This window comes from Nycticebus coucang, chromosome 24 (genome assembly GCF_027406575.1).
Source record: "Nycticebus coucang isolate mNycCou1 chromosome 24, mNycCou1.pri, whole genome shotgun sequence".
Taxonomy (NCBI): Eukaryota; Metazoa; Chordata; class Mammalia; order Primates; family Lorisidae; genus Nycticebus; species Nycticebus coucang.
In genome coordinates, this window is record NC_069803.1 from 29338725 (window position 1) to 29363760 (window position 25036).

General features: G+C 45.9%; 1 protein-coding gene across 2 annotated transcripts in view; it reads left to right on the plus strand.

Annotated features, from left to right (window-relative positions):
- The first annotated feature begins 1861 nt into the window (after positions 1–1861).
- The window catches only part of BLK (BLK proto-oncogene, Src family tyrosine kinase), a 49216-nt gene continuing 26041 nt past the window's right edge, over positions 1862–25036 (plus strand). The window contains exons 1-2 of one of the 2 annotated variants that reach the window (XM_053578770.1): positions 1862–2021; positions 13962–14041. The gene's annotated coding sequence lies outside the window, so the exon portion shown is untranslated. The remainder of the gene's footprint in view (positions 2022–13961; positions 14042–25036) is intronic. The other variant, XM_053578769.1, reaches the window with a different exon arrangement.

Genomic DNA, 25036 nt, shown 5'->3' on the forward strand with positions numbered 1-25036 from the left:
TGTTCTCTATGCCCTCAAATCCAAATATATAGAAGATGTCCACAAATCATGTCATTAGGCCCCACTGACAAAACATTAGAGTGAATTCAGGCAGCATCCTCATTCAGCAAAATAGTCAACCAGGGATCTGCCTCTGAGAGCTTGTGGCTCTTCATCAGGAATCCTGTTCAAAGCCATCTCCTTAGTAGCTTCCCCAGTGGGAAGATGGAGTTGCTACTCCCACCTCGGTCCTAAGCCTGTGACTTGTTGAGGCCTCAGTAGCTGCACTTAAACAACACATTGTGATTATCTGGCTGCGGGACCCCCTTTCCCCAAGCTCTGCAGTTTGAGTCCCACTGAGGAGGACAGTGTCCATTTGCATCTGCAACCCCAGCCTCTAGTGTGCACTCATCACAGACTAGAGGTTAGGAAAACATTTTTGAGTGAAACTGAATTGAAATAATAAGACTGAGTAATCTCATCTCAAATCAGCAACTTTTAAAATCCTAAGTTTAAGGAATTTGGAACCCTTGCAACTTACGTTTAGAATTTAGGTCCAACTATAAGGTATTAGGAAGTGAATAAATAATAATAATGATATGAGCTTCCATGTACTGTGCAGGCCCAGTATTCTGGACACAGTTCTGAGCCCTTTGGTATCAAGTCTGGAAGCAGACAAAAGGGTTTTAAAGGTCAGATTTGGGACGTAGGCAGATTCACATCAACTTCTAGGTACTTTATTTGAGGTTTATTAGTTTTAAGTATTGTAATAGATGCTTTTTATAGATGAGCTCATTTATTCTCACAAAAACCCTTTGGGGGAAACGAAACAGATTGTATTCACAGTGGCTTGAAACTCTATGTTGCTGCTGCTGTTGCTGTGAACACCTGCCAAACCAGTTTCCTACCTGTAACTCACAGTGAATTGTCCTAGCCCTAAAACCTGAGAAATAGACTCCATGAGAAGGGTGAGATTCTGCACTTTGGTTTAGAAACTGGTCTGTCTGACCACACCCCCACTCTCAAGGATCCCAGAACATAAAGAAAGAGGAGAAAGCCCACCCAGAACCTTCCTCCAGTGAGCCAAGATTGAAACATTGATGGTTAAGAAGCAGGTGACCAGTGACTCACTGTGTCTGGCTGGACCTGCAAGTTTCGGAGGTCATCTCAGCAGCCTTCTTGGTCCCACTGGCCCCTTGACTGGTGTGGTGTGGGGCACCTCTATAGCTGTCGGGGTCCTTCCCCTATGTTCTCTGCTGCTGTGAATTTTCACAGCCAAGTGAAGTGGAACCATTGGCCAGGCTCTGAGATTAGGATCAACTACTGGCTAAAAAAAAATGGGCAATTAACTTTTACTAAGCACCAATTCTGTGCCTTCTCTCACATCATTCTACCACTCAATGCTTACAGAATCCTGTGAGATGGCTATTATTAGCATCACTTAAAGGCAAAACAAAACCAGTGAGGCTGAGAGAACGGCTGCCGTGGCACACGCAGATGGCATGTGGCAGAGCCCAAGCCTTTCCATGAGGTCTGCAGTGTTTAGCCACAAGGCTGGAGGTTTGCTAAATCCAAGCCAGACTCAGTGCAGGAAGAGAACAGTCATCCTGTTAAACAAAAACCCCATGGGAAAACTTTCTGGTGGCAGAGGGACATTGTGACCTTAGCTGACCTTTCCCTGGACCTTGCTCCATATATTCCTTCCTCATAAGGTTTCCTGGGGCTGAGGGACCCCCTGGGTCCAGGGAGTCCACAGAAGCTGCAGCAGCTGTGGCTGGAGGGGCGGGGCTCCGCTGAGTTTGCCCCGGGTGTGGGGGGGCAGCCGGCAGCGCTCTGGTCACAGAGGGGATGCTGCCACCTCTGCCTTTTGCCAGCAGGAAGCCACAAGCTCTGCAGGCTGACTGACATGAGCATTCACCTGGGGATACACTGCGTCTTTAGGATGGTGCTGGGGGTTGCTGGTTGCAGCTAGAAAGCCACTCTGCCACAGGGGCGCTGGGATTGGGAGCGCCATGCTGGGAAGCCACTGAAGCATCACTGAGGTAGGGCTCTGCGTCTTCCGGGTTTCCAAATGCTGCTCTTCACATTGTGCAAACAGTGCTCTGAGGCCTGGAGTGGGGACAGGGGACAGGGACATTGCTCTGGGTGCCACATATGGGACAGAAGCCACGAATACAATCTCTGTCACCCCATGAATCGATTGCCTCATCATTTGTTCATTGCTAATGTTAGAGAGATCTTTCAACCTATTAAAGTTTATCCATTGAGGGTAGATTCTGGTTATTGGGTTCTTGGAGCTGAAAAAGGCAATGAATATGCCTCAGAGGAACCAAGGGACTTGGGCTGTGTGGAGAGACAGTGGGTACACACAGGCCAGCAGGTCCAAAGATTCAGTCTCTCGACAAGGTGGTGACCCCTACCAGGTAGAGCTGATAGACGGACGGGGAACGCCTGGCTCCTGGCAAATGGTTGGTAGTTGCTTTTTTTTCATTTGTTTTCTAATGAGGTTGTTCCATTTTTCAGACATTTGGAAGCAGGGTAACAGCATAGATTTAATGATGACATTTTTGGGTAAGAGATATATTTTGCCAGGAAATGACAACTGCAAAAAGGACAGATGACATATCTTGAGAGGGTTTTTAAAAGTTCTTGGGCATTGACAACTTTTCCATTTATCTTATAATTGGCTGTTGGTTTCCCCTCATCTGTACCTTAGTTCATTATCAAGGAACTAAGCAGTGTCACCAACATCTGCAGTTAGGGAGAGGAAGTCCCTGTGACATGCAGAGATACCCGTCCCTCCAGGAGGCGGAGCTCAGGTCCCCAGGAAAGGGGAAAGGTAGGGAATGGGGAAAACAGTAGCTATATAAAGGAGACACCTGCAGACACCAGGGTCCACACCAGTGAGTACTATCGTGTTGCTATTGTGAACTTCTGTTACAATGTGATTCTTCCTGAGACCTATAACCCTGGCTAATCACCAGAGAACATCAGACAGATCCAAGTCAAGGGCAATTCTACAACATATTTGACCTTCAAAACTGTCAAGGTCAAGTAAAAATAGGAAAGACAAGGGACATTGCTACAGGTCAGAGGAGACCAAGGAGGCCTGACAGCTAAGCCCAGACTTCACACCTTTTCTTCAACAAGAAAAATAGATGGAACCCAAATAAAGTTTATAATTTAGTTAATGTTATTATAACAAGATTGATTCCCTCGCTCTGGCACCTTAGGTAAGAAGTTTTCGTTAGGAGAAACTGGGTGAAAGCCAAATGGAAGTGCCCTGTACTACCTTTGCAATTTTTCTGCAAATCTAAAATTATTCCAAAATAAAAGGTTTTTAAAAAATCAGACTCATTGTGCCCCAGAGCAAAGTAGGCAAATGCTGAGCATTCATTGAAAAAGCTAGCCCAGTGGTGCCCACCCTCTCTTTAAATGCAGTAGGTTTTTTTGCGGGTTTTTTTTTGCTCACTCTCTCTCCTAATTGCCGTCTTATTCCAGGATAGCTCTGTGTTTCCCCTCCTTCATGATGCTCCTTATCGATCCTTTGTTTTTTTTGTTTGGCGTGTGTTTGGAGCCTTGCTCTGTGTTGGGGCTGGGCTGTGTCTGCTCCTCATACACTAGGGCAGGCCCAGCTACCAGGAAGGAAGCAGGAGGCCAAAACCGGAGGAAGGGCCTGGAGCCCATGTGATGAAATCTGCCCCTGCCCTCTGGGCTCGACCCTCCCATGGAATCTGGGCAGCCAGCAGCTGTGAGCTGGGCTGGACGGCACCTTCCCCAGAGAGAGCAAGCTGTGACCTGCAGGGTGGGGGGAGGGGAGGGAGGACTCAATAGGGCCAGCCCCTGTGAACCTCCTGAGCCCCCTGCGGCCCTGGGGTCTGTGGGTGGCAGCAGCACAAGTCCAGCTACCAGCAGCCAGAATGTCTACTTGCAGGGTTCAGGTGTGTGGAGAGGTGGACAGTGAGGCAAAGATACCCCCAACCCTCTCAGTGGAGCAGGTGAGTCCTGTTCAAAGGCGATACCACAGAAAGATTAGAGAAATGCTTCGGAAGCAGGAGAGGAAGAGAGAGAATTACAGAGTTGCAGGAAGATAGCGCTGAGATGAAACTCACGGAACTCCGATAGGAAAATCACAGCCAAGGCAGGGCGTGATAGCTGGGCCCGACCTGCCTTTCCTGTTACATCTGCTGCCCCACTGCCGGCCAGTATGGGGGCTGCCTGAGCCACTCACGGTTTCTGGAATCCTCCCCACCTTCCCATCTAGACTACTTGCCCCTACCTTAATGTCCAGGGCCAGTGTGAAGGTGACCACTGCTGTCACAGTGTCCATGCCCGTCTCTGTTTGCACAAACACCAGCACATGCTCAGGGCTCCTGAGTGCAGGTCTGCAGGCCACTCTGGACCTGAGCCCCTCAAGGGCAGGGACAAGCTTGCCCTTGGGACTTGCACCCCTGGGTCCCAGCACAGTGGGTGTACCTGTAAAATAGGGGTACCTGTAAAATGGTTCTTGAGTGAAAGACACAAGAGCAAAACCTTCCATACAAGTGAAGGATGGAAGGGGCTACTTTGCCCATATTCCTGCCAGGGCTTCCCCCAGCCCCAGGCTGTCTGAGGGGCTCCCCCACCTGTCCTGCTGGCTAAGGGGGTCTTGCTAGGCTCCTTTACCACCACAATATCACTACAACAAGTGCCCTCTGGGAATTAGCAAACAGGAATCCATAATAGCCCCAGAGTGGCCGGGAGATGAAGGCCTATGCCTCAGGCTGCCATCTCCCCAGCCTCTCTTGAAGCCGAGGTCCTGACTGCAGGCAGATCTCATTTGTCTGTGTTGTAGTCACCTCTCAGGAAGGCCGAACTCCTTTGTGGCAAAGAAAAGGGCTTAAAAGCTTTCTCAACAAGGCCCTGTGCTAAGGGGAAGTGTGCACAGCAGCCAGGGCCAAATTTGCCAGAATGACGTGGCAGTGCCCATCTCAGCGGCGCGGAACCTTCTAATCGGGGGGCCCCCCTAATTGCTGTGTGCCCATAAAGTGGCTGCTTGCTCCACCCTCCTCCTTCCCCATGCTGTTTATTTTTGAAATGTCATGTAAGAAAATTGACATCATTGCGTTGGTCTCTCTTCTGCTGACAGATGAGTGAGGGGAAGGCAGAAACGCGAACGGGAAGAAACAGGCCCCTCTAGGAGCCAGCCTCATGCATGTGTGTACTGTCCTCACGGAGATGTGTGTTTCCAATCTTTAATGACTCTTCCTGGCGAAATCCTTTAGTCTATTGTAGGTTGGGTGACTGCTAGCCCAGGCCCCAAACAGCATGTCATGCTCAAAACATGTCCCCAGTAGAGCAATTTGCCATTGTAGGTTATCTCAGCGGCCAAGTGTGTCCCATGCCACTCCTGAGACAGGCCTGAGAGGGGCACTGGCAGGGTCATCGGTGGCACCCTGGGGCTACCGAGCATGTGGTGTTGGGCTAAGTGGCCCAGGTGGATGGACCATGTTTCAAGGATTTTATAATTAGGAAGACACAGAAGGACATCTCTGCAGCCCTGTCCCAGGCAAGGGGGTAATTGATTGTCTGTGCACACAGACACACACAGGCACAGGGACACAGAGGCACACGGACACACACACGTGTACAGGGGCATGGAGGCACAAGGACACACACACGTGCACAGGGACACAGAGACACATGGACACATATGTGCACAGGGACACGGAGACACATGGACACACACGTGCACAGGGACACAGAGACACATGGACACACACGTGCACAGGACACGGAGACACACAGACACACATACGTGCACAGGGACACAGAAATGCAGACTGACAAGTGCATACAAACACACACTCGCACAGGCACACACACACGGTCAGCCCCCTCACCCTTATCAAAAACCACAGCAAAACCACCCACCATGACAAATACCATTGCAACGAAGAGAGTACATAAATTCTGTCCCATAAAGAGATTCTCGAGCCTCGTCCCTTTGTAGACACCTCATTGCTAAGTGCCATTCTTGCCAATGTTCCTTCTATTCTTTCTGTTGTACAAAGTTTTCTCTTGTCAAATGGCAAGAAATCTGTCTTCTACTTTGAATGGCCCAGAGCCCAGAGGCCAGCGTGGGCTTTTGCAGTGGCAGCTCTGCAGGGGACTGGGGTAGAGTGGGGTGGGGGCACAAGACAGGGCATTAGGCCAAGGGGGGCTAGGTACCGCCTCTCTCCTCCCAGGCCCAGCCGCATTCCCTGGCGTGATGCAGGGTCCGAGGTCCCTGAAGTGTTACCTCACCTTTTTTGCCTCTGCTAGGAGTGATGAATTATCCCAGCATTTCTGGGAAAAGTTTCATTCCCCACAGGAGACGCCTGATGTTTGGGGGAAGCAGGAGTCTTGGCAAAGGTAGAGAAAGCCCAGAATACTCATATCTCAGCTGAGAGCTGACCACAGCCCCTGGCTGCTGTCCCTGAGTGAGGGCACAGCTGTGATAACGTGTCTCCTCCTTTCTCAGATTTGTCTCCCAAGATTTCATTCAAGTCCTCCCTGCCTCTAGACTGGCTGTTCCCATGTCCTGAAGCTCATCTCTTCTGTCTTTGGTCTCTTCTGCTCCAATCCCTCTACCTGTGGCTTCCAAGGTCATTCTAAAACTCAAATATGTCTTTGCCACCCCCCAACCCCCCTTTGCCCTCCAATGTCTGAGAACCCTATTGTGGGGTCTATAAGACCCTGTTGACCCTCCAATGTCTGAGAATCCCGTCATGGGGCCTATAACCCTTCCCATGAGGTGCCTAGGGCTGGACAGCCTGGTCTCCTTTTCTCTCAAGCATGCTGGGCCCAGTAGCCCTGTTCCCATGGCCTCCTTGGAGCCCTTTGTGCCTCAGAACCTTTACCAAGCCCCTGCCTGTGTTGCCTGTCATCCAGAGAACTCCTATGCACCCTTGTCAGTCCAGTCCTAATGTCCCAGCCTCTGTAAGCCTCTCTGTGGGAGGGAGAAAGAGAGAGGGCTGTGGGTTTGGTGCCAGGTGGCTGGGGTGTTCCACCCTAGCTCCCAGCTGCACAGCTGTAGAGCAAGGGCCTTTCTGGGGCTACGCATGGGGTGACCAGAAGGCTCTGGAGCTCTCTCTGCCACACCATGGGACATCTCTTAGGTGACACTGAAAGTCCTTGAAGTTCTTCCTCATGCCCTGTTTGCAGAGCTGAGGGGAGGACAGTGCCAGCGCAGAATTTGTCTCATTTCTCTTTGACCTTTCCAACCTCACACACCCTGAAGATGCTCAGATAGGCATTTTTGGCTCATTTATTATTTTTTAAGAAAATAACAGAATGTGAGTTAGGATTTGGGTGGGGAGCAAAATAGTTAACTAATGGAAGAAAGAACAATCTATTCATGTCTAAAAAAAAGCAGGCGGTCTGTCCTTTCCCTCTGTGGTGCTGAGGGGAACCCCTGGCATTGTGGAGGACGACCAAGCCCAATGGAGGAGGGACAGCAGGTGGATTTGCCACCAAGGTGAGCCTGGCCCCTGGGAGGGCACGGGATGGGCTTGAGAGCGTCATTGACAGAGACTGAGTTAATGAGAGGTGATCGTGAATCCCAGCATGAGAAATAGAATATCTGTTGGGTCACATCTTAGTTTCTTCTGGGGAGTGGAAATGTCCCAGGCTACTCAGCCTTCTCCCTTCTTCCCCCAGGGTAGGGTTCAAGTTCATGCTAAGCTTGTGGGTCTCAGGACTTTGGGGTGACCTATATGGTCTTTGTCATCAATCCTTGGGGGTGGCTGGTAGAATGTCTGATTTCAGCCTCTGGCCCTGGTCAAGCCCTTCTCAGAACTTCTGTACCACATCCCAGAATATGGAAGCTCTTTCTGAAATTCAGGTGCCACTCTAGGTGGGACACTTGGGGAGGCCACCTGAGCCCCTGTCTGCTCAGACTGACACAACAAGCTCCCTCAGAGTCAGTCGTGGGTGTCAGCTGAGAAAGTTCTTTTCTTTCTATGTTCTGTTTCCTGTGGCAATGAATTCAGAGCAGCCATGAGTGAGTTAGGATTTGAGTGGGGAGCAAAACAGTTAACTAATGGAAGAAAGAACCATCTATTCATGTCTAAAAAAAGCAGGCGGTCTGTCCTACCTGCTGACAGAGTGGTGTGAAAGCAGCACAGAGCCATGACTTTGACATTCTGTCTGATCTGGAGTATAAGCATGTTTGCAAACCGCGTTTCCGAAGTGGGGCACTGCGTGAACACCCTTGGAGCGGTCAGCATGAATCAGGGCGTTGAGTCAGGATGGGAAGGAAGGCAGCTTGCAAACCTGTCAGGATAGAGGGAGGATGCATAGGAATTTGAAAAGAAAACAGCGAAATGTCCAGTCTTCCTACTGTGGCAAACCCCGCCTCTGGGAGCCGTCCTAGATCTATGGTGGGCCTGGCTTTGACCACCACGAGGATGTTGCCGATGGATCCTACCAAGGTCAGGGCCTGCAGCTCCCTCTGAAAAGAGCAGGTGTGACCACCCCAACTGCAGGCGAAGATGCCACACTGCAGGGCTGTTGGAGCTTTTAGAGCAGGGGAACCAAGTGTTCTGAAGGGACTTTGAAGGGACAGGAGCCCCATGGCCCCCATGAAGATAAAAGGTCGAGGTCATAAGTAGACAACTTCATAGAGTTGGGGAGTGGCCACTCTGGGAATCTCAGGGGGCCACTGGGGCGGTGTGAGAGACACAGGGTCCACATTAACATGATCTGAGTGGGTGCCAAAGAGCAGCCAGGCATACGGGTACCAATGACATTAGCGAGACAGGACAGCCATCTCAGGCAGGACTGCAGGGACTCGCCCAGGCCAAGCCAGTCTTGTCCCTGAGAATGAGCTTCTGGGACTGGGCTCCAGCCTTCCTGTCTTGGCTGGGTGACTCCCCCTCTGGGCATCAGAGTCCCACTGTCCTAATCAAGGTGGGGAGACTAAGAAGACAGGGCAAAGGGACCTCCTTCCAGTCTGCCCCTTGGTGGCTCTGTGTGGCACATGAAGCACACTGGTCAAACAGGGAGCTGATGCTGGTCCTTGGGCGCCAAGAAATACTTTGGATGCTTCACAATCGATCGCCACAACTGCTGTGATGTCATTAGGAACCTGCCTAGCGGCTCTGGGATGCGAAAGCCAAGGCCAGGCTGGCTTCTCCCGCCCTGCTGGCCAGGGGATATGGGAAGCTTCCCAGGGCCCCTCTGGGTGAGCTTCATCGCCGTCTCCCCAGGAGCTCGGGCCTGACCATGACCGCTCACTTTTCCACTGCTTCTGCTTCTGTCAACCCTACTCAGAAGCTCCTGGAATCCATCCACTTCTCAGGGGTCACTTACAGGGACATACAGGAAGCCAGACACCGTGCTGGGCCCGAAGGCGCAGAAACCAGAGCCTTGAGGTTGTGTCACCGTGTACACTCATCACTCCTTCCAGCCTAGACACACCAGTGCTGGGGGCCAGGCAAGCACTTTGGGGCCGCAGATGGGGAGCAGCTCATTTGTCAGAGCTGGAGGAGCCTTGGTGAGGGGCTTCTGCGGGGCTCAGAGGAAGCCTGCCCATCTGCTGAGAGCTTCAGAAGGAAATGGCACCACCGTGGCAGGCCAGGGGCCCCATGCTTCTCCCACTTGTCACTTCCCCCCAGCTGCAGGTGAGGGAGGCCATTAGGAGGCCAGCCAGGGTGGGGGTGGGAGAAGCCATCCTGGCCTTGGTGTCAGCGCTGTGTGCAGCCTGCCAGGCTTAGGAGGCATCACACTCATGGCCCAGGTGCTGAGCCTGACATCTAACCTGGTCCCTGTACTCTCTGATTGTTGAAGCTGCTACCCCAGGCTACATTACAGGGACCTTCTCTCAATTTTCTCTTGGTGGCTGTTGTGGAAGTAGCTGACCTCAGCACTTGTGGGGACCAAGGTCTGTTCCAGCAATAGCAGGTGCCAGTGGGAAGCTGGCCAGGCCCTAGGCTTGGCAGCTGAGGAACCCTAAGGCGCACCACCATGGGTCTGTCACCCTGCATCAGCCCATTCACGGGTCCAAAGATCAAAGGCTCGTGTTGACTCAGATGCAGAAATCTTTCGCCCTGCTGGTGTGAACCAGTCTCTGCATCCAGGGCCTAAACTAAGCAGGGCCTGGGTGGGCACTGGAGTTGCTGAATGTGCCCTTGCTGCTGTTTCCCACCCCAGGGTCTGGTCCCATGTTTGTCTGGGCCTGGGAGCTCCCTGAGGCTGTGGTGGTCTGGCCTGAGCTCAGCCTCATGGCCAACGAGGCCGCAGAGAGCTGCGTGCTCAGGCGAGGCGGCTTGGCCACAGCCACTTGGAAGGACAGACTGATTTTGTACAGACATATCATGTCTCTTGACTTTAAAACTGTAAAAATTATATAACCCTATAGACATCATGGAAACCAGATATAAATCACCAATAACACTGCCATTATTGGAAAAAACTAACATTTTTACCTGAGCACTGCTCTTCATGGTTACTGACTGTGTGATTTTTTCATTGCTGGAATCATAAGGGACATAACACTTCAGGTTTTGCTGTTTTTCCTTTTGTTTTGGCAAAACACAAGTGTCTTTCCTGGGACTGCTGTCTTCACAACATTTTTGACGCTGCATAATATTTTGTTGTGTTAATTCTATTTCATCTTTTTTTTTTTTTTTTGCGGTTTTTGGCCCGGGCTGGGCTTGAACCGACTACCCACGGCCTATGGGGCCAGCGCCCTACTCCTTGAGCCACAGGCGCCACCTATTTCATCGTTTTAATTGGGCATTTAGTTTGCTTCCATATTTTTTTCACCCTCATAGAGGGTGGCGATTAAAAACAGAATAACCCACAGCTTGCAATGCTGTTCTGAACTACATTGTGCAGCTGGAGGCTGTTTCTTCTAATCCCCCTGAGGCATGACAATTATATGGGGAGCTTGTTTTGGGGGTGGAGCGAGGTGGACTTGGAATTGCATTTTATGTCCTGGCGATGGTGGCCTGCGTCTCTCTTCTCTCTCATCCAGCTCCCTGACAACCATCATTTGCTGGCCAGGGTTACTCATGTGGTCTTTGGCCAGAGAGCAGACTTTCCTTTCTGAAATGACATGACTCATATGGAAACAAACCCCAAATCTTTGGACTCATTTGTCCTATCGTCTAAAGCAGAGTTTTAATCACAGGTCCCTGAATTGTTGTGGGATTTGTAGGGCAGAGGGCCCGAAACAGTACACGGAATCTGACACATATGTGATATGCGTATTTGGGGGGGATAGTGTCTGTAGTTTCATTAGATTCTCTAAGAGGGCTTTGGCCCATAAAATGTTTTTTAACACCCCTCTCCCTTTTTGAGAGTCCAAGATTGAAATGAAAGAAATCTAAAGATCTGTGCCTATACATAGAGGTTCGGTAATGGGATGGGGGACATGTTATGCCCATTTTAAGGATGATGAAATCGAGGCTCAAAAGTACTTGCCAAAGGACACACAGCCGGCATGTGAGGAACCTTGGATTTGAACCCAAGTCTGCCTTGCTGTCAAGTCTGCATGTATATGCCCTCTGTGCTAAAGTGCCTCATTGTTAAGACAATTCCTGCTAGTTCTATTTTTTAAATCAAAGCTAATTGCTACGTGCTAAAGTAAGAGATTCTGCATCATAATGGCCATCCCCAGTTCTTAACTAAAGGAACTGTTCTGGCCTTTTTAGAACAGACTGATCCCATAAGCATTGCATTTCTCACCAGGGAGTCAGACTGACGCAGAAATTTGTGGTTGGTTAATTGTTCTTTCCTGCGACAAGCATCAATTGTAGGAGGTGAACTGTGTTTATCAAACTAAAATGTTATTACTTAAGGCTGAAGGAGCCAAAAAACTTAGAAGAGATACTTTGGTCAAGAGACCAGACCTGAAAGTCCCGTCCCACGGGGTGGGAGACTTCTGCTCATCAACTTCCTGAATACAGTTAGGCCCTCCTTCTTTGAACAGTTGTTTTTACTAACAACAAACTCTGGCACCAGCAAGAAACTTTGACTTCCTTAATGTATTTGATTTCCTTTCTCTCTTAGTAATCCTGTCTGGAATCTCCTTACACTCAAGTGTACATGCCTGGAGAAGAACGGGGAGCATAATTCCATTTCACTTTCTCCTCTGCTGATTTGTCTACTTCCTGTTATTGAAAATTAACACTCATCAAAGAAGAAATACCGAGCAGTGCCTGTGGCTCAGTGGGTAGGGCGCCGGCCCCATATACTGAGGGTGGCGGGATTGAACCCAGCCCCGGCCAAACTGCAACAAAAAAAAATAGCCGGGCGTTGTGGCGGGCACCTGTAGTCCCGGCTGCTTGGGAGACTGAGGCAAGAGAATCGCCTAAGCCCAGGAGTTGGAGGTTGCTGTGAGCTGTGATGCTACGGCACTCTACTGAGGGCGATAAAGTGAGATTCTGTCTCTTAATGTACCTTCTTGGCCCCAAAGTATTGCCTAAGAATCAGTCATCACTTAAAAGAATAACACTTGTTTTTGGCATGAATGACATCTTTCTACCATTGTCCTGGTCAGGTAAACTCACAAGGGGGTATTCTGGGAGAATAAGTACATTGAACTCAAAAAAAACCTGTAATGATTCAGGGTCTGCTGGGCCTATCTGGACTTTTCTCTTCTGGTACGAGACCATTTTGTTTCAGCATCTCGGGAAATGACTTAAGGAAAATTCTTATTTTTTGAATGAACAGGGTCTGGGCGTGGTCTCTCTCCCCGATCACCTTGACCCTGGGCTGTCCATGGCCGAGACAAATAGTTATTCCAGCTCAGCTGGAAAACATAACTGAAAATAGCTTCTCAGGGAAACGTGAGAAAGCCTGGTGGTTCTTTGTGCGGGAGGCATTCGTGTCTTAGTCACACGCAGAGGACGTCTGGAAAGTCACCCATCTCCTGGCAGGTTTGCTGGAGAATGTGCCTGAGCAGCAGGGCCACCCCAGGGTTAGGAGGGGACTTAGTTCCAGCCCTGATCAAACATCAGAAAGGGGGAAAGATTAAAATGCAGATTCCTAGCCCTGCCTCTGACTTTCTGTGTATTTGGGGAGGCTGGAAAGCTGTCATAAATGGCAGCTCATTTCTAATGTAACATGCCAGCACCTGCCTTCACTCCCTCCTGTTCCTGGCCAGCACCCATGGCCGGGTCAGTGCACGCACGGCTTCAGCCTGCTCTGGGGTCCTCCCTCCCCTGCTCCTTTGCTAGTCCCTTTGTCCAGGCCCAGCAGTCACTATGATGCCCTCGGTCACTGCTCACCAAGAGCCTTTGGGGTTTCTCCCTGTTTTGCCAGTGGGAGCCTGAGATTGAAACTCCCCTCTCCTAGGCTGGTGGTGGGGTAGCCTAAGCTACCCAGGGGAGGCTGCAGGACTGCTCCTGGCTGAGGGACCTCGAGCAAACTTTGTCACTCGTCATCTTCTCATTTGAGCTGAGCTAGCTCTGCAACATATGCCAGCACCTCAGAGCTCAGCCTGCACAAGAGGAAACCGAGGCTGGGGAGAGTGGGCCGGGTGCACAGCTGGCAGATAAATAGGTAGAGAACCCAGTTCTCCCAGGTCCCGGGTGTGTGGCCTGCACAGGGCAAGCTTTGGCTTCACAGGGGCATCGGGGATCTTTAGCCACAAAGAACAGACTCTTAAATTCCGCCTCCGGCCAAGGTGAGACACTGGCTCGATGACGCGTTAGACAGTGGGTCCTGTCAGAGCTTGGACTTCGCTGGTGGCTGCTCACTTTCTTGGGAGTTTTTCAGTGTGTTCAGGTTTTTAGAGAACTTACCTGCAATGCCTGCTGGACTCTGGGTTCTGATTCAGCAGGGTTCGGGGCAGCAGAAGATTCTAATCTTCGCAGGGGTAGGAGGCGTCTCTTCCCTCCACCTCTGAAGGTCACCATGACGTGGGAGTTGATGGCTCATGTCTCATCACCTCCATTCACTCACCCCAACACCCTGGGCCCTGCCACAACTGCCTCTCGCCTTGCCTCCTTCAGTGCCCCACACCTGGTGTCCCCGCTCCCAGCTTGCACCTGGTCTCTCCTGCACTCAGCCGCCGCACAGATCTTTTTAAAAGGTAAGTCAGCCCCTGCCCAAAACCATCCAACTCAGGCCTTCCCCTCCTCTTGCCGTCCCTGGCTGTGCTGCCCTGCCCGCGCGCAGCTCCATCCTGCTCCTGGACCGCGCAGGCCCATGCTGTCCTCTCCCTGGCTCTGCCTTCTGCCCTTCTAGACCTTTGCGAAGCCTCTCCTTGGCACTCGGACTCCAGCGTTAATCTGGGCCCTGGGAGAGGGCCTTCTGCCATCTGACCACCCAGGACCTGTGCAGTGATTCTGTCCCGTCATCATCTGGTTTCTTCACAGCACCTGCCTCTCCTGGAACTCACTGGCCATGAGTGTGCTTGTCCTGGCCACTGTCCCCTCCCTACCAATCCCCGCGTCAGCTAGAACATGAGCTTCACAGAGCAGGAGCTGGTCCCCTCTGTACCCGCATCCTGGCCAGCGTCTGGCCTTAAAGCCCTTGCAGGGAGCATGAGTTTCCTCGTGGGGAGGAATCAGACTGTTCTTGGGACTCCCCTGGGTGCTGGGAGACCAGGCTGTCATCACGTGGGGCTGCCAGGAGCTGACACGGTCATGGCCTTTGTGGAAAGTAGTTTGCAAGTAATCTTCCTTCTGAGGACTTACACGGAGGGGTGAAGTCCGAGATGTGGGCAATGATTTATACACCAATGGCAGATGAAGCTGCACACACACACATAGATACAACATATGGGTCTGCACATATGTTATACAGAAACTTTTAAGATTGTGTGTGTTGTAAGTTAGAATGGTACATAAAAGGTTTATGACATACGCTTAAGTGATCACAGAGATATAAGTTTATGTACAGCATTATAATAGTCAATGTTTAGCAGCCTCTGGGCCAGTCGCTATGCTGGGAACTTTATTTATATTCCCTCAATCTCTGCACAGTCCCATAATGCAGTTATTATTGTCTCAATTTTACTGGCTAGAAACCTGAGACTTAAAGAGATCAAGAAAGCTGAGGAATGTGGCGTAGTTTATAAATTGTAACATCAGAATTTGAATCCAGGCCTGTCTCACTCCAAACACCCCCTTTGAAAAACTATTCCATATTGATTTCAGTTTAAATAATTTTAAAATGTGCATATCCAAAAAAAGACTAAGAAAAAAATACACCAAATTTTCAGAGTTTGCCTCTGGGTATTTGGGTGATAGGAAATTTTTTCCTTTATAATTCCCTGTATTTAAAATCTTTTCTATAAAGACCACATGTTATTTTCATGAAAGGTTTTGAGTTTTGCCAAGGAAAGTGGTTGTATATAAACTACAAATAAATTTGGCTTATCTGTATAGAAGTAAAAATATATCTAAAAGCAAGCAATTTGAGTCAAACTTGATATTGAATATATTGTGACTGATAGAGCTCATTCCACAATAAAAAGAGAATCAACAGTAAAGAAAATATTAGTGCAATTTATCACATAAGTAAGTCAAAGTAGAAAAATAATTTTTGGCTGTCCCGATACATACTTTAAAACACATTCAACAGAATTCAGCACAATTCCTGTAAAACCTTCTTGTAACCTAGAGAAAAGAGAAATTTCTTAGATGTCTTTTGCAAGCCCACAACCACATTCAGGTTGTTTTAGGAATTCTGACCAGTGTAATATAACAAGAAAAAGTAATACAAGATCTACATATTTAAAGAAAAGGCATGAAAGGTATCTTTGCCCTCCAGGGAAATTTAAGACAAGTTACTGAAAAACTATTAGAAATCATTAAAGAGCTGAAATACACAAATGTCCATAGCTTTCTTTTTTTCAATGATAACATCAACAATGCCAGTTCCTCATTATATATGAATTTGAATTCAATACCAATAAAATTAATGCAGGAATTTTTAACTTGTCAAAATTAGTCTTAAGTTATACTGGAAAAATGAATGAGAAGGAAATGAAATGAAGAAAGTCTTGAAAAGAAGAAATTAAACTGTATCACTAAGCGTCAATGCAAAAACAGAGTCCAGAAACAGGACCGCGACTGTGTGGGAATTTAGTATGTATAAATGAAGGCATTGCAAGTCGGCGAGAAAGATGTTACTTTAAAATTTTTTATTGAAGGCTTGGTGCCCGTAGCTCAGCGGTTAGGGCGCTGGCCACATGCACAGGGGCTGATCGGTTCAAACCTGGCCCTGCTTAAATAACAATGACAACTACAACAAAAAAAAAATAGCCGGGCATTATGGCAGGCACTTGTAGTCCTAGCTACTTGGGAGGCTGAGACAGGAGAATTGCTTAAGCCCAAGGTTTGAAGTTGCTATGAGCTGTGACACCACAGCACTCTACCAAGGGCAACATAGTGAGACTCTGTCTCCAAAGAAAAAAAATTTTGTTGTAGGGTATATTTGATACACAATTCAATAAACATTTATCTTTATTCTAAAACTATCTTCCTATACTTTTTTCTAAATATTCTCATTTTTGTCTTTGACATTTCGATCTCTGATCAATTTGTACTTGATAATTGGGAATGGTTGTTAGGTAAGCATACAGTTTTATATTTTTCCGTATGGAAACCAATTTTCCCAGCATCATGCACTGAATGGTTCATTCTATCTGTGGTGATCTATAGTGTCTCTCTGGCATGTGCAATGTCGCCACGTGTGTGAGGGCCTGTCTGGGTCCCTCTGTCTCATCTCTCTGTCCTGTCCCCTCCTCAACTCCATTCTTCATCCCTGGTAAGTGTTGCTATTTAGTAAGGGACCCATCACTATCTTATTTACTTTTCTTCATCGCCGTCTTTGCTATTTTTGAACCTTTTCTCATCCATAAAACTTTGTGAAATGCCTCAAAACATGATGAGGAATACTGATTGAAAATCCATTTTATTGGGGTGTGATTTGTAGGGAATGTACATCTCAATCACATGAGTTTTCCTACTCGTTCAATTCGTACTTCTCCTTTTGTTTAAGCACTTTTAAAATACCTTTTAGTATAATTTATTGCTCCATACAAATGTGCACCTATTTCGTCAGATATATTTCTAGGTAAATAATATGTTTAATTGGTCTTGGAAATTACTTTTTGTTTTTAAAAACTACATTTCCCTAAATATTCAAAGGAGATGACTAGGCCATGCATAGAGAAAAAATGCATCTGACCCATGAGCGTCTATCTCAAAAGTGATCAAAGTGAAACAAATCAGAATTAAAAGCTTCCATTTATCACCCACACCCTTAATAAAAATGTCTGATAATACCAGGTTTGGCTAGAAATGGGAAACGTGAGAACTCGCAGGTTATCACAGATGGGAGGAGAAGTTGGTTTGATTGTTTTGGATCATTTGGATGATTTTGGGGGCCCACAGGGATGCTAAAGACACACACCTGCTGCCCGTGAGTTCACAGAGTAAATTAAACACTTGAATTCCCCGTAGTGTTTAGAAAAACTCCTCCCTATGTGCACAGGGACATGGATGAGAAATCGCACTTCTGTTCATCACTGTGAAAAAGTCTTCTTTGTAGAAAATGGACAAATAAAATGAGGTTTATTTATTTAGAATAGGAGAAAGCAAGAAAAATTATTTAACTAGGGATCTACATATCACAATAAACAGATCTCGATTTTTTGCCCAAAAAAGCAAGTTTCAAAAAGATTCTATACATTATGAAGCCATTGTTGGTAAAAGTCAAAAACATACAAAGTAATGGTACATACCATTTATGACGCTTATACAGGTCATAAAGGTACAAAATCATACGAGGTAGTAGCACCCGCTAATGTCTTGAAAGAGAGAAGAAAATAATGACCACACTTTAGTTGTATCTTTGTAAGATAAAAAGGGGGGGGGGTAAGTACAACAAAGTATTAATGTCTGTTTCATATTAGTGCTGTAACTTTAACTTCTGTGCTTTTTATGCATTTAAAATATTGATAGCTAATACTGAAAACAACTTAAAATAACTGTATACGGGGCGGCACCTGTGGCTCAGTGAGTAGGGCGCCAGCCCCATATGCCAAGGGTGGCGTGTTCGGACCCAGCCCCTGCCAAACTGCAACCAAAAAAATAGCCGGGCGTTGTGGCGGGCGCCTGTAGTCCCAGCTGCTCTGGAGGCTGAGGCAAGAGAATCGCGTAAGCCCAAGAGTTAGAGGTTGCTGTGAGCTGTGTGACGCCAAGGCACTCTACCCGAGGGCGGTACAGTGAGACTCTGTCTTTACAAAAAAAAAATAATAATAATTGTATACGTCTATCTCTCTCTCTTTTTTTTTTTATAGAGGCAGAGTCTCACTTTGTCACCGTCACTAGTTAACCGGGCATTGTGGCAGGTGCCTGTAGTCTCAGCTACTTGGGAGGCTGAGGCAAGAGAATCGCTTAAGCCCAGGAGTTGGAGGTTGCTGTGAGCTGTGACACCATAGCACTCTACTGAGGGTGACAGCTTGAGGCTCTGTCTCAAAAAAAAAAAGAATGTCACCCTTGCTAGAGTGCTGTAGCACCACAGCTCACAGCAACCTCCAGCTCTTAGGTGATTCTCTTGCTTCAGCCACCCGAGTAGCTGGGACTACAGGCGCCCGCCACAACGCCTGGCTGGTTTTTTTGTTGCAGTTTGGCCGGGGCTGTGTTTGAAACTACTAGCCTTGGCATATATGGGGCCAGCCCTGAGCCACGGGCTCCACCCTATATGTCTATCATCTTGGAGGGGGGGCAAGACGTTCCCAAGTGTGAGCAATAAAGGAAAGATTGGCAAAGAGGAACAAATTGATTAGATGAAAGTGATAACCTGTGTGCGGGGTGCCTCCTTAAGCAGGTTGTGTATGCCCTTTGGCTTAGCAAGTCCGCCTGTAGGATTTTAACCACAACAGAAATTAACAGACCACCTGAGCCAGGACGAAGTGCGTGAGCAAAGACGGGTTTTACGGCAGGTTTATGATATTTAAAAAATTGGAGACAACTTGGGCGTGTAACAACAAAGGTGGGGGGATAAGAATGCAGCCGTGTAACTTGACAGTGGGGTTGCACAGTTTGCGGCAGACAAAACGGGCGACAGCAGGAAAAGATGGCTGTGATACGCTCTCTTAAAAGCAGGTCACAAAACAGGATGTAGATAATGATCCCATGTTTGCTTTTTTAAAATAATGCCCATGGAAAATTACGTATCCAAATGTTAACAGTGGTTATCTATGAGCGATGGTGTTGTAGGTAATTTTTACCTTCCTCTCTATATTCTGAATTTCCCATACCAACAGCAAATTATGTGTATAAAAGGAAAAGTATATTTAATGTAGTTCTTAAGAGGAGGTTCCCCCCACCCCAACCCAATCATGGACCAAATAAGGAAAGGACGTATCTGTCACGTCTTTTACTTTGTTCTTCAGCCTTTTCTAATTTTGTGCAGGGGCACACACTGATATATTTGTCTAAGTAATTGTCTGCTTTACTGTTTTTAACTTCACCTTTGAAAAAGGTATTTGGGCACTGCAAGCTTATTGACTTTGTGTTTAATCAAATCATGTGGAGCTATAGAAAATCCTCCAATCCCCCACTATTAGCAGTTTGATTTACACCAAAGGTGTCTGGGCATTTTCTCTTGCAAATACATGTATTTATGGAATCCTCCCACCTTGTCTTTTTCTTTTATGCAGCCATATTACACAAAACATTCTGCAATTTACCCTTGCACTTAACAATAATAAACTGCAGACACCTTTCTTTGCCATTTTTGGAATTTGAATAGCCCTAAAGGGTATAAATGAAAAATAAAAATTCTGCCTTCCCACCCCACAACACCTGATACTCCCTCCCCAGAGGCAAACACAGGCAACAGCTTTTGTCTTTAAATTTCCTTTTCATGGCATTTGCTATGAAATAGCAGATAATAATGCTGGTCTCTTTGGACTGATTATACGGAAAGATGCAAAGGGCTCTTGCCCCTTCTTCCCTACCTCTTAGCTGTACCCTTCCCGCTCCATCCCCTAAATTTTTATCACTCATGTTTTATCTTTCTAGTGACTGACTTTAGGATTTTAAATGACATATTTAAATCTTTGTATCTTGATTTATTAACTTTACACAGTGTCTATCGACACCTTCCCCCCATGTACACAATATTTTCAATTTCACATCCTACTATTTCTTACATGATTATTTTTACATATTAAGATTTATAAAATTTATATTCTGTTCTGGGCATCTGTTAATTTTACCGTGTTTCATCACTAGCTTAATACTCAAATTTTTTCAGTTGAAAAGCCAGAATGATACATACGTAATAACGTAACTATGAAAGTTTTCTTCTGTAGAATCAAGTAGAATAATTGGAAACGTGGAGAAACCATGTGATACTGCTGTGAAAATTTGTCATCTGAGGGCACATTTCCCAAATCACAAGACTTAATGGAGCTCTCATCTGACAGGCATAATATAAGAGTATGTGGCACAGCTCCTGGGCGAGGGGCACAGCTACAAAAGGGACTTTACCTAACGAACACAAACAATGTAATCTACATTGAGGCTACATCGTTTGTACCTTCATATGAATTTGAAATTTAAAAAAAAGACTTAATGAAGCCTCTTTTCTCTTCCTTTATTTGTTTGGGGTCATACTCAGCTGCTACTATTTCTATATCTTATCTATTATCTGCAGTAAATTCTTTCAATGTATCTAGAGTGTGTCCTAGTGTAATCTATTTTCCCCATACATGCATGGGTGCAAAGGAGCCTTCCTCGACTTTAAAGCTCCGTGTAGGATGTCTAGATGGGAATAAGTTTTTTCTACCAGGTTACAAAACTCAACACACCAAAACATACGCAAAGCTCAACCCTTTTAGTAGCGTGCAAATGCTCTTTTACGGAGGTGTAAATTACATCCCATAAAATTCATTGATTTGAGTTGCCATGATGAGCTTTTACAACTCTGTAGACTTGTGTAATCTCCACCAAAATCAAGTTGTAAAGTATTTCCATCACCCCAATAAGTTTCGTTTAGCCTCTTCCGGTCCTACCTCTTACACAACCTCCACCCTCTGGCAACCACTGATCTGCTTTCTGTTAGCACAGCCTTGTCTTATCTAGAATTTTATACGGATGGAATCATACAGCGTGTGATTAGCTTCTTTCTCTCAGCACAAGGCTCTGGAGATCATCCATGTTGTTGCAGGTTTCAGTAATCTCTTACAAGCGCAGAATTTTTTAAACCATTTATCAGTTTACCAACATTTCAGTTGTTTCCAGCTGGGACCTATTTCCTTGTTTCAGTCTTCTTTTCCCCACTCTTGTTACACACCCAATGCTGCTAAGAACATATATGTCAAGTTTTCCTGTGGCAAAATGTGTTCATTTTTGTTTCCTAAATAGCTAGAAATGAGATCTCCGGGTCATAGGGTAGTCCACCAATTTTAAGTGGGCTTTATTCCAGAGATGCGAGAATGGTTTAACATATGCCAACCTATAAATGTCCTACACCTATATAGGCCAACACATAAACAGAAGCAAAAACAAAGACCATACGATCATCACAAATAAAGACAGAAATGGAATTTGACAAGATTCAGTACCCTTTCGTGGTAAGAACTCTTAACCAAATAGGTACAGATGGAACATACCTCAAAATTAGAAAAGCCATATATGGTAAACCCATAGTCAAGTCATTCAACCCGTATCATGCTGAATAGGGAAAACTTGAAAGCATTCTCCCTGCAGATCTGGAACTAGACAAGGCTGCCCACCGTCACCACTTCTATTCAACATAGGGCTGGAAGTCCTAGCCAGAGCACTCAGATAAGAGAAGGAAACCCAGGTATCCAAATGGAGGCGGACGTTTCCAAGCTGTTTTCCAAAGGTGCTGTTTCGTTCCACTTTCTCATCAACACTGTATGAGCGTTCTGCATTCTTCGCATCCTTGCCAACATAAACTATGATAAGTGTTTTAATTTTAGCATTCTATTGGGTATGCAGTGGTATCTCATTGTGGTTTTAGTTGCCATTTCCCTAATAATTGGTGATACTGAACATTTTTTCATGTGCTTGTTTGCAACTCATCTGTCTTCTTTGTTCGACTATTAAATTGAATTCTTGGCATTTATATTGAATTGTAAAAGTTACATGTGCACGACTGTTCTCATATCAGATATAGTGTTTTCAAATACTTCCTCCCAGTCTGTGGCTTTCCTATTTATTTTATTTTTTTGAGACAGAGTCTCACTACATCACCCTCAGTAGAGTGCTGTAGAGTCAACAGTTCACAGCAATCTCAAACTCTTGGGCTTAAGTGACTCTCTTACCTCAACCTCCCAAGTAGCTGGGACTATAGGCACCTGCCACAACGCCCATCTATTTTTGTTGTTGCAATTGTTATTGTTGTTTATCTGGCCTGGGCTGCATTCGAACCCGCCAGCCTGGGTGTATGTGGCCAGTGCCGTAACCACTGTGCTAGGGGTACCGAGCCCCTATTTATTTTCTTAATGGTGCTTTTAAAGTGCAGCAGTTTTTAACTTTTGGAAAATTTTACTTTATCGAAATTTCCTTGATAGTTTATGCTCTTATATTCTAAAGGATTTTTTTTTTTTGCCTAAACCAAAATCACAAAGATTTTTCTCTTGTATTTTCTCCTACAAATAGAATGTATCTTTAAAAAAATTTTTTTTTCATTTTTAAAAAAATTATCATTGGTGTTTAGCAATTTGATGATGTTATAACTTGGTATGGTTTTCTTCATACTTGGGGTTGGTTGACCTTCGTCAATCTTTACAGTTTCATCAAATTTGGAATTTCCATCTTTCATTTCTTCAGAATTTTTCTTTTTCCTGGTCTTTCTGGTCATCCTATTGCTTATCTTTTGACCACCTGCTAATTTCCCACAGGTCACGGACGTTCTTTTCCTTTTGCTTAGTTTTGTTTCTCTCTCTTCAGTTTGAGTAGTTTCTGTTGCTCTGTTTACAAGCTCACTGACCTTTGCTCTGCTGCGTCTTGTGAGCTATTAATCTCATCTAGAGCTTTTGTGTCTTATTTCTTGATTTCAGATACTGTATTTTTCATCTCTAGAAGATCCATCTAATTTTCCTTATGCCTTCATTTCCTCTTTCTCCTCATTTTAAAATTGTTTTATAATTCTACAACAAAGGGTTTTATAATTCATTTTATATACTTGAGCCAAGTTACATAATTTGTAATTGCTGTTTTAAGATTCTACTCTACTATAGATAAGTACATGCTGTGTTTAATTTCTACTTATGTTCCTGTTGATGGGTGCATTTTACAGTGAGTGCTGCGTATTATTGTGTTTCTTTAAAGAGTGTTAGAGTTTGTGATGGGACACTGTTAAGTTACGTGTAGATAGAATCAGTTTTTGAAGATCAGTTCTGTGACTTACTGTATGTTCTTGGACGAGTCCTTAAACTTCACCGATTACCTCATATGTAAAATGGGAAGGAGTATGTCTGTTGTCCGGGTAGATTTAATACACAGAAAGCAAATAGTGTAGTGCCTCTCCTTGGGCAGGGAGGGTACTGGGCACTGTGCTAGCCATTGTTAGTTGCATGTTTTCACATGATACATAAATTCTACAACAAAGGGTTTTACAAATTAATTTTAAATTTCTGTCTCTCCAGCTGGACATCTGTGTTTCTAGACCCACTCAGTAATTACAATTAATCCCCAAATAAACCCTTTTTCTGTCTTTAACATTTTCCAACCTCCTGTTTGAAAACAAAATGGAACCAGCATTTTCAGTACAGATGTTCTCCTGCACCCTCTGTGCTTCTCCCTGCTCACCTTCCTTCCTTTTACAAGTGTCATCTCTGGATTGTGTTTAATGAGAGGCGACAGAATGATGGGTGAAGACTTTTTAAAGAAATTTAAGTTGTGGCCAGATGCATACCTGGATAAGATGCCCCATGAGCCTCTACGGGAAGGAACGAGACTTTGCAGTCAAGCATGTGGCTCGAATCTCTGCTCCATGTTCTGGCTTCTTCCCTGTCTTCAGGCTCCTTGCTTTGCAAGGAGGAGAATTCTGTGCAGCTCACAGGGTGGCTCAGCTTGAGACACAGTGTGGGAAATGCCTGCAGGCTGCAAAATACCACAGAGATGCAAGTTGCTATAGGAAGGGAAGTTACTTCCCTCACGTCAAAAAAACTATGCAGAAATACACTGATTTGTAAAAAATATTTGTATGGAGGACAGAAATAATTAATTGCACTTAAGACAAGAGGATCCTTGGCAGTAAAACCACAAGCAGTATTTATGAGGGACTCAGAAACACCCAGCATCTAAGGGACTGTCTTCCAATCCTTTTTACAGCCAAATAAAAGGTCATCCCTTCCTTATGACCCAGGGTCCATGAGCTGTAATGTCCCCAGTATCATCTGGGGCATTTCCTAAAAATGCAGACCCTGGAGGCCCACCCCAGGCCTGTTCATCAGGGCTGCTGGAGCTGGGACCTGGAGTCTTCAACCCCCACCAGTGGGTCATAATGCCAACTGAGGTTTAGAGCAATCATGCCAAACACTCAGGACTGACTCAATTAGGAAGTATCGAACCCATGATTTCAATTTTAATTTAATTTAAAAAAATGAAAGCAATGCAAAAAATTATCAACAAAAAAGTAGATCAAGGCCTATGGCCCCATCAGTGCAAAACACAATAGGAACTGTATTGTATTGACATTTTAGTTTTTCACTAATATATTTTAATGATCGCTCCTGCGAAGGTGTTTTTAAAACATAAATTTACATGGTGTCTCCCCCAAAACAAATTTTATTTACATAAAGGAAGTTTATCTGTCTGCAGAATTGCCTAATGAGTGTTAAGCTTCTCTATGTCAGCAGAATCAGATGTAGGTGAACATTTGATTTTACTTAATAAGTCTTTTACTTGAGAAGTCTTTAGTCTTTTACTTAATAAGGCTTCATAAGAATACATCTTCCTTCCTGAGGTTTTGCTCAGGGCCCTCAAACATTTTACCACCTGGAAATCTTGTCTGTCAACTTTACCAGGGGTGTGTATGGAGGGAGGGGGGATCTGAATTTCCACAGTGGAAATATTTTCACTTTATGAAG